A 10,846-nucleotide genomic window follows, 5' to 3' on the forward strand; every position below is an offset into this window, starting at 1 on the left:
AGTTACTCATAGGAGACTGTATAGCTTGGCTAAAGACTTTAAGTCATGACCTTTAGGTAGGAGTGTTGTGGGGGGTCCGGATAGCCGGTCAACTATCCGGCCTGTGGCGGTAAGGTCATGATCGGTGAGCACTAATTGGAAGATCCCTATGAGTGGGCGTCACCCATTACGGATGGGAGCGCTCGAAGGAGGTGGCCATTGGCCCCTCAACGGGGAAGGCGGTCCCTTCTAAGGATGGGACGCCGAAAGGAAAGGAAAGGCGGTCAAGGCCCCTTCCTGGGTAGGGGGGGCTACAGCCCCCTCCCGGAGAATTTCCCGGGGCCAAGACATCTGCGACGGCAGATGTGGTAAGTTGTGTGGGGTTTGGGGGGGGGGTCTACGCTACCTTCTAGATTCCTCACACGAGTCCTCGAACGACCTTTAAGTGGCGTCGAGTTTATTGGGGCCCCCCGTCAAGTCAAGGGAAATTGGTAGTTGCACTCGAGGTACACCTCTGTGCGGTCGCCCCTCACAAGTGAGGGGGATATTTCTGGTTAGGGATCTTGACACCGGTTACGACCTTGCCGTTGGCCCTTAAACGTTAGGATGTACAATTTCAAAATTTCAAGTTAGATGTTTTGTAGGATGTTAGTTCGGCTAGGAGAACCTTTGTATTAGAGAATATGTTAAGGTTAGCCAAACATCGCAATGTGGTAATGAAATTGTACATAATATGAAACTGTTATTTTAATGTTTTAATTTTGTTTCATATTTTAATAAATACGGCCGGGAGGGTCACTCCCTCCCGTCTTCCAAAAGTTCAGAACTGTTTCCGGTTTCCCATCCTTGGGGATTGTGTTGAGAGGGGGTGGCGGGTATCTCGGCCATAGTATTTTTACTAAAATTGTTTTCATATTTTTGTATACAATTTATCAAAGTGGGCCTATTTGGTAGGATTTCTTGAGCTATGGTGACATATAGTGGATGGTATCATCCCCTTTATTGAATTTCAACAGGGACTGTTCTGATTTCTGTCTTTACTCTTACTCCTCGTCCCGACATTGGATTTATGAGGAGACCTCCCTTTTTGTTTTCTATTGTATTGACGGTTTGTTAACCGGGGAGGTTGTGTGCGTAACCTCTGGGCAATCATACCCACTAGCCACTATGGAAGGCATCAAAACACTTAACTACAATGAAGAACAATTTAATAAGATTATAAATGGGACGGTCAAAAATATCTCCACCGTCAGAATTGATAATACTAATGAAGATGAATGGCGAAATTTATGGAATGCCAAAAAGAAAACCATAAGGACTGAGTTACACTCAGACTTCCTTATTGACTACTGTAAACGGGGGATAATTCCAAAGGGGCTTCAAGTAAACAATGAACCTGGTATATTCATTAATAACCAGAAATTCATAGAGAATTGGACCCTTGTAGCTAACAGGTGCAGCCGTGACTGGATGCTTTTAATCATCGAGACAGCGACTGACATCCTAGTCATGGAAAGGCAAGAAATCAAAGACCTAGAGCAAAAACTCTCAGATAGCACTGCATTGGATGACGCCCGGAAAAAACTGGAAGATATTCAGAATGACGTCAATAGCTATAGGGATTACCTATTTAATAAGAAAAGTAACAAATTTTGTAAAGATATAGCAAAATAAAACCCAGAACACGTGTATCCTTACCTTCAGAAAGATTTCTATGAACGCCCAAAAGAGTCTTTCCCCAACCGTAGACCCTGGCAGCAAAACCATAACCAAAACTTTCAAAAGAAAAAAGTAAGGTTTTTTGATACCTCCTATTCGAGCACAGACTCTGAAGCTGAAATCCAAGAGGATAGCAGAACTTCAAATAAAGATAGGGAAACAACATCAGGGAACACCAAAGATTCGCTTCCTTTTTTAGCACAACGCCAACCTTACGGACAACAGAGAGGAAGAGGCAGAGGGAGGGGGAACTATGCCCCTCAACCTCAGCCATACCAAAGACCCTACACCAGGAGCCAGAAAACATGGAACAAGTAAAAAAAGCCCCTGTTATTAATCTATCAGACACCATCCTTAGTGAAATAGAAATCAAACTTTTAGAAAAGGGCCTTGGATTCGCTATAGCATGTCCAATAGATAGGTTCAATCTTGAAAGAGATTTGCAAAACTTTTTCAGGAAAATCAGACTACAAACGTTCTTTGAAGGCAAAGAGAGAGTCCCTTCTTCCAATAAATCTGGTCTGAAACCGAAGTCAACCTGGACCCCACAAATTGGCCAAACCAACAAGGACATAGAAGCCTTTGAAAGGATTGTAGAAAAAAGCGTAATGGAATTGTTAGATCAGAAAAATTCGACCCAATTTAATTTGAATAAAGAAGAGAAAAATGCCTTAAAATGTTTAGAGAATAACCAAACATTAACCATCAAGCCTGCAGATAAAGGCGGCAGTATTGTAATCATGACCACTGCACAATATAATGCTAAAATGACCCTTATGCTAGATAACAAAGATCACTACCAAAAAGTAACTAGGAATGATTGGAACCTACTAAAGGGAGTAGTAAAAAGAACATTAGACCTAGCTAAAGAAGACTCTGCCATCTGTGAGGAAGAATATAGATTTCTGTGGAACAATAACCCTACTATACCTGCTTTGTATGGACTTCCTAAAGTTCATAAGGATCTCCAAGATCCACCTATGAGGCCCATCGTAGCTAGTATTGGCTCGCTGACTGAGCCACTTAGTAAGTACGCAGACATTTTTTTACAACCCTATGTCACAAAACAACAAGCGTATATCAAAGATACGGGAGCTATAATTCAAAAAGTTGAAGCCTTACCATTTGACCCAGAAACCCAATATTTAGAGACCCTCGACATCGAGGCATTGTATACAAATATACCACACGACAGCACTATAAATATGATTAAAGAATTACTCTGCCCAGTGGACAGAGACTTTAATCCACAAGAAACATTTATCATTGATTGCGTCAGTCTTGTCCTTAAAAACAATATTTTTATTTTCAATAAAGAATATTACAAACAGATAAAGGGGACCAGCATGGGAGCCACCTGTGCTCCCAGTCTGGCCTGTCTTTATGTAGCCCAATTCGAGAATATCCACATTTTTAACCCATTAGCTCCTTTTTTTGAGAATATATCTGAGTGGTCCAGATATATTGATGATGTCTTTTTTATTTGGTCAGGACCCCTGGACACCCTGAAGGAATTCATTTTATGGCTAAACCTGGGAGATCCCAACTTGAGATTCACAGCAAATTACAACACCCATCAATGTGAATTTTTAGATATTGTTATTAAACATGAAGATAAAAAACTCCAAGTGGAACTCTTTACTAAAAAGACTGATAGGAACACAATGCTCCACTACTCGAGCTACCGTCCGCCATGTCAAAAGGACAATATACCTTTTGGGCAATTTTTAAGATTAAAACGTAACTGTACCAAAATGAGAGACTTTGAGAAACATGCAGCGGTTTTAACGGATAAATTTTCAGAAAGAGGCTACCCAAAGCGCATGATTAAGCATGCATACAAAAGAGCCAAATATTTTAATAGGGATAATCTTTTCTCAAAGAAAGTGGATGAACAAAAGGAAAAACGTCTAATATTTGTGACCAACTATAGTTGCATCAGCAATAAAATTAAAAACATAATAAACCGCAATTGGAACCTTGTCAATAAACCAAATAAAGAAAAAATGCCAAAACCGATGTTTGCGTTTAGACGCAACCCCACTTTAAAAAAAAGCTTGGTACATACATACAGAGAGATGCCTACCAGTACACAACCAAGCATCAACAATGCTCCCCTACCCACGGGAACATTTCCATGCGGAAATTGCTGTAACTGTGAGAACATTATAAAAGGTGATCATATAGAACAAAACAACGTAAAACATAGAATAAATTCATTCATGAATTGTAGATCCAAAAACCTGATATACCTGATAAAATGCCCATGCAATTTATTGTATATAGGAGAGACAAGTCGAGAAATTCGACTAAGGATTACCGAACATAAATCAGCGATTCGGACTAAAAAAAGGAGCCCCTTTAACTGATCACTGGCAAGAGGCCAACCACACAATTAAAGATCTATTGTGGTGTGGACTAGAAAACATCCAAATGAATCTAAGAGGTGGGGACATTGACCTGAAAAGAAAAAAGCGTAAACAATTTTTCATGTCCCGTTTTAATACTGTGAGAAACGGGTTGAACAATAAGGAAGACTGGGAACGTATTTTATGAACCACTACTACGACCCACTCATGTTACCCCGTTTTCCCAAAAATGGCCTATATTATAAATAATACTCTTCTGACTATAGAATTACATAGGGAATATCAGCAATTGTAACAGTTCTCTAAATGAGTACGTGTATTTGAATCTGGGTAAAAAAATACAAATCCGGTTAACTTGACCCTCAAAGTAGAGTGGTTATTTAATGACAATAATAGTAGCCCTAGTGTTTTTAAACAACAGTAATTAAGGAGTGAGTATATAAACATAATTTTGAGGTTTAATCAAATAAATTAGAGTAGATACCCCAAATCGGCAAAATAATTTTTTCCAATATCGCTTTAATAGAACAACGAAACCGTAGCACCAAAACCACTAAACTAACAACAAACTACCACTGTAGTTTTCTAGTTAAGTCGCATAAGACTAAAGAACTACCACAGTAGTTCTTTTCCGTTGTCGCACGTAATAATACGTTGAAGCAACCAGAAAGTCGCGCGAGATGTCCATGAACAATCGCGTAGCGGAAATGCTTAAGTACATTCGTACAGGACGTATGCCTCTGCACTGACATCCTGATGATTACGGAGTGAAAAAGGAGCAGGGAGGCCGAATATTGGACATAAGGTAAGCGTGAGACAACCCATTTATGGAGGGTCGTTTTTAAAAAAATACGCACGAGTAGATTTACGAAGCTGTGACCAGTTGCTCCTGCCGCTTTAGTATGTAAGCATATGTAATAACGGAGATGATGGTTTCATCTTTATCACGCTAGCGCATGGTGTCACTCAGTATAAATTACTTTAACCATGAGTCTAGGAAACCCGAGCAAATTATAAACCGTGCACAATTAGATTGCATGCAATAAACCGATATTGTTTTAGCGCACTCAACGACAATACTGCGGGAATTAACTCTATAAAAAGAATACTGCAATATCTTACAATCAGCACATATAAACGCCATGATAGATTACCTAATAGCAAACGAGGTGCCTCATTGATGAGACACTACATGCCCCTTAAGGGAGTAACAATGTCGGATTCCGATAAACATGTCGAAACCAAATGGGAATTGATAAAACCCGTCACCAAGATATGTTTCTTTCAGGGCGGTCAATTGGAGAAAAAAAAACCCGAACAGCACTTTTATAAAAGTAAGGAAGTTGAGACAATCCAGTCACGTGCTGCACTTCATGCTGGTCCTTTAAACCCATTGGTAAGTACTCTAGACCGATGGAGGAGAAGGTTGCTGGCAACTCAGAAATTTGACATGATTGTTTTCAATTATTACATGAGAACTGATTGATACACCCCAATTTCTCCAACTCTTTAAAGGAAATCCAAAATAAAGTCCCTCATAACGGTGGCTCCTTTTTCCTCAAAAAGAAAACTTCATAACAAAATTGAGGTAACGTCTCAAACTTTTACTATACCTACACGTACATTAATTCCACAGTAAATGACTAACTCGAATTTGATGTAAGGTATTTGTGGTTTCAGACACGAAGAGATGTCTTCATTATTCTCATTTACTCGCTTATAATGATGTCCTGTGATGAATTAAGGACCCCTTCCTCCCATTGAATACAGAGGAATACAACTCGAATGATTTACGAGTTTGTTTTTAAAGTAAGTTTTCCATAAGAAACCACTAGCTGTTCAAAAATAACGCTAGCGAGAATAGTATTAAACTACCTTCATAGGTGCACTGCCACTTTAAGCATAATTCGTTTTGAAGTTCAAACTTCTTGAACTACTAACATAGCTCAGGAAATCCAGCAACCACTGTATTTTTGTGCCATACCACAACATGTTAAAGATTTTTTAAAAATGTGCTCCATTAATCAGTATCCCTCAGTATAATGTATTGCTCTTGTGAGAAATGTGTCCCTTTGCCCAATTAGTAGAATGACTTTTATAAGTATTAGATAAACTGTAGAAAAAAGCAATGGGAAGCTTGTAAAAGAGCGACAACACAGTTGTATTGTAAAGAAAATGTTGTGTTAATACGTTGTTTCTTTATTGCATAGAACTCTGTCCTGATGAAGGTGTCAACTTAGAAACCGAAACGCTGCGTCGACAACTTGTTTTTAACCATTAATTGTTGCTTGTAATTCTTTTTGTGTGTGTTTATTATATGTGCACCATTGAACCAATAAGAGGGTGCGTACACTGTTTTTTTAATATTGTATATTGTGGCACAGTAACTGATGCGTAACATTGTATATTTTTATAATAAATTGCTTTGTATTTTTACTAAAATTGTTTTCATATTTTTGTATACAATTTATCAAAGTGGGCCTATTTGGTAGGATTTCTTGAGCTATGGTGACATATAGTGGATGGTATCATCCCCTTTATTGAATTCCAACAGGGACTGTTCTGATTTCTGTCTTTACTCTTACTCCTCGTCCCGACATTGGATTTATGAGGAGACCTCCCTTTTTGTTTTCTTTTGTTGTGAGCAGATCACACGACAAAGATCCATTGCCTGATAAGCAGAGTCCACTTCACACAATTATATATATGAACAATTAGAAGCCAATACAATGATTAAACTCATCTTTACAGACCGCACACTAAACCAGTTATCCTGGGCTACAAGTTATAATTTCGTAAACAGTACGGGAAAGTGTTACAGGACTCTGGTTGGGTTGCAGTTCTTGAGAGATCGTATAATCGCATTATACAAATGTTAACATCACACAGCTAGGTTCCGTGACAAAGCATGATGGAGTTAAGAAGTACATTTCAACTGGGAGCCACAATTACAAATTGCAATAAGCGAAGGGAAAGCAAGCCTCAAATGCCCCGTCTACACCTCCCAGGAGTACCAAAACATCAACCACTACAAAGTGCGGGAGGAAGTAAGCCTGCATGCGGGAGGCATGAAGGCCAGGAGACCTCTCACGTTATTTTGTTCAACTCTAGAACAGGATAAACAATCCATCAGAGATAGAGGAGGGATAGATATAACTGTAAAATCGTATTGGTCCTTGATGTCAGAAAATATAGAGGAGTGCGGCTCTGTCAACTGCTGCTCAGTTTAGTTTCTTTCCTTTATAAGTTATATGTATAGCAGTAAATTAAACTGTGGTTGCTTAATTACCAAAAAAGACAAAAAAGACGAACGTGCAGCCTGTTTTTCACCATCTTGACCATAATATATGCCTGGACATGCAACTTTCACATGTCTTTTACAAATTCAATTGTGAACTATGTGTATGAGATGTATGCTTGAATTGTACACTGCTGCTAAACACATCCCGAAATAAAAACAAGTTAAAAAAAAAAAACAAGATAGGACCATCTCACACTCCGACGGCCGAGTGTTCACTGTCAAGCCAGCTGCCTCAGCTACCCGGAACAGCTGCTACAATGTGGATGGTGTCCAACAGTACCAGGAGACGCAGCACTTCGGTGCCACTAGCAGCTGTGCTTCCACTGCGAGTTGGTAGTTGTGTCATGTGGTATCTGCAACAGGATTGCCAGGCAGAAACACAGGAGGTCAAGAAGCTAGTCACCTAGTACCTGAAGGTCTAAGACTTGCAATGTACACAAAAACATTGAACGTAGTTCGAGCTAAATGTTATATGCGTTGGGGCGTTCTCATATTTAGGTCCTGTTAATACATACTTCAGGTAGCTCCAGGAGTATAAGTGTTACATTCTTTGAGATACAGCTGCAAACGCTAGATAGTCTCGTGGCATTCACATGCTCTTCCACCCTCACCCTTCCAGACGTTAAGTGACCGTGGGTTAAATCGTTTCATACAAACTGATAAGGTTTCCTTTTTCTGCAACGTTTGATGAAGTGGAGTCAGAATGATGCATCCTTCTGCATCAAGTCAAAAGGCAGGGGGTTAGAGTGTGAATGTCTACCACTCTCCGCGACAGATGTCAGCCAGTTCCATATGACAGAACAACTGGAAGTACCGAGACAGGCAGCAATCAACTTCATGTTCCTCCAGCATCCCAAACACTGCCCCCTTTCACCACACGCCCGAAACAGTTCCATATAAGAAGACGCCCATGTCTAACGCATTGTGGTTAGTAACACTGGGGTGCAGTTTTCCCACACGGCCCAGGGTATAACTGCATACCATGCACCATTTCAGAGATCCTTTTGGAAAAGCACCAACATTAGTAAAACACTTGACCAAGTTCTTAACACAAGTCAGAGGTTCACATCATGAAGGATGCAGTGCGACCTCGGAAACACACCTGCAACATTTTAATCCTACAAAGCACACATCTAACAGAGACTCGTCTGGTATTAAGCGAAATACAAACCGCAGAAACAAGAGTAGAGAAACCTATCCATCTCACTCCATGTCACCACAGGCCTTCTGTTTCTAGACTTTACAAACCATTGCTGTCAATTTGACAAACTAGTTCAATCCAAGTAACCAACGCATAACAACGCCACCTGGGGGCAATGATCCAAGAACATTCATAACAGAGTATTACGGAACCATGACAGTTTGCCCTCAGAGCAGTTGTGATAAGGGATATTCAGCCCCCCTTGTAGTAATGTTTTCAAAACCAACTGGTGTTTAATTCCATAGGGTGAACACCCGCACGTCAGACTCACCGGCTTCGTAGCGGCCACAGTGCGAGCCGAAGGTGGGTTGTCGGAGACGCCCAACCGGAGAGGTCTGCCGGCCTAAGCCCCCCTCACACGAGTACCACTCAGCTTAACACGGGGGCACACTAGGGGCCTGGACCCGTGCGCGGTACTAGAGAGAATGGGACAGAGAGGTATACAGGAAGTGACTTGCTGGTGACGTAAGTACAGTCCGGATGGCTCTCTTGAGCGGATGGTGCCACAGACACTGCTTTGGGGTGGAGTCGGTGTCTAGTTTAAGCAACATCAGTTTGGACAATAACCTACTCGCCAATTACCATTCTTGTATTCACACTACTGATAGGGGGCGTCGAAATGCGTCCCAACTCCCCAGGAAACGCTGTTTTAAGCGGAATAATAATTCTTAAGTCAGGGAACCCGCCCACTCATGAAGGTGGGACTGCCACAGACACGCGGGTCTTAGACACTATCTCAGTCAAGGAACAGCTGGCAATCATCGTTTCAGCTAATCACTGCGCGCGGTACAGCCATACGGGTCCCACTGCCAATGAGAAACTTACAATAACTTCCCTGCCCAATCCGTTACAAGACATCCGTCCTCACCCAATGCAAGGTCATATACCAGTAATAGATTACTCTTTCTTTTACTTGATTGGTTTAAAGCTCAGCGGTACCATAATCTCGTGCCGTAGTTATTGGAGACGAGGCGCAGGTCTAACGTACTTATAACGTATAATGTTTTCAGTCTCGAAACCAACTGCCTGCCTGTCAAGGGAAACAAGCATTTGCAATGCAATAGGTCTCGCATTAGGAAAGTTTGAGCTATTGGTATTGTAAATGACAAATTTTGTATTTATGTGTTGGTTTTGAAAATAGCTAACTTAATAGCTTTGTGATTTACAATGCCAATAGTTTTAACTTTCACAAATGTGACACCTATAGCATTTGTAATGCAATATGTGTTGTATTTACTAGACTTAGATGTATTGATATTACAAATAACAATGGCTTTTATTTTTTTTAAATAATACGTAAATAAAAGTTATTGTAATTTATAATGGCAATAGCTTAAACTTTTGTAAATAACTTTTGTGAAGATTATGTTCAGTGTATTTTATTGTGACAAAAATCCAAGAACAGAAGTGAAATATTAACATCTTTTTTGTGACATTTGTAATAAAGCTTGGAACTTTGAGAGAACATATTTGAACCAGTTGTTGAATGGTTGTACAGATTGATGCTGTGGTGGCGCTGAGTGATGATGTAGTGGCGACGAGTGATGCTGTGGCGTTCATTGATGCTGTGGTAGTGCATAGTGATGTTGTTGTGGTGCTGAGTGATGCTGTGGTGATGCGATAGATAGAGGGAGGGCGATAGATAGATAGAGGGAGGGCGATAGATAGACAGATAGATAGAGTGAGGGCGATAGATAGATAGAGTGAGGGCGATAGACAGAGTGAGGGTGATACATAGATAGAGTGAGGGCGATAGATAGATAGAGTGAGAGCGATACATAGATAGAATGAGGGCGATTGATAGAGTGAGGGCGATAGTTAGATAGATAGATAGATAGATAGATAGATAGATAGATAGATAGATAGATAGATAGATACAGTGAGGGCGATAGATAGACAGAGTGAAGGCGATAGATAGAGTGAGGGCGATAGATAGAGTGAGGGCGATAGATAGATAGAGGGAGGGCGATAGATAGATAGAGTGCGTGCGATAGATAGATAGAGTGAGGGCGATAGATAGATAGAGTGAGGGCGAGAGATAGATAGATAGATAGAGTGAGGGTGATAGTGTGAGAATGCTAGATAGATAGAGTGAGAATGCTACATAGATAGAGTGAGAATGATAGATAGATAGATAGATAGATAGATAGATAGATAGATAGATAGAGTGAGGGTGATAGAGAGGGGTGTAGAGAGAGGGAGGGGTGTAGACAGAGAGAGGGGTGTAGAGAGAGAGAGGGGTGTAGAGAGAGAGAGAGGGGTATATATATATATATA

General features: G+C 40.5%; 1 protein-coding gene across 2 annotated transcripts in view; it reads right to left on the reverse strand.

Moving 5' to 3' along the window:
- Positions 1 to 9,397, reverse strand: part of PRPF3 (pre-mRNA processing factor 3) — a 148,646-nt gene extending 139,249 nt beyond the window's left edge. The window contains exon 1 of one of the 2 annotated variants that reach the window (XM_086947468.1): positions 8,841 to 9,397. The gene's annotated coding sequence lies outside the window, so the exon portion shown is untranslated. The remainder of the gene's footprint in view (positions 1 to 8,840) is intronic. The other variant, XM_086947469.1, reaches the window with a different exon arrangement.
- Positions 9,398 to 10,846: the final 1,449 nt, after the last annotated feature.

This window comes from Lissotriton vulgaris, chromosome 12 (assembly GCF_964263255.1).
Source record: "Lissotriton vulgaris chromosome 12, aLisVul1.2, whole genome shotgun sequence".
In the NCBI taxonomy this organism is placed as follows: Eukaryota; Metazoa; Chordata; class Amphibia; order Caudata; family Salamandridae; genus Lissotriton; species Lissotriton vulgaris.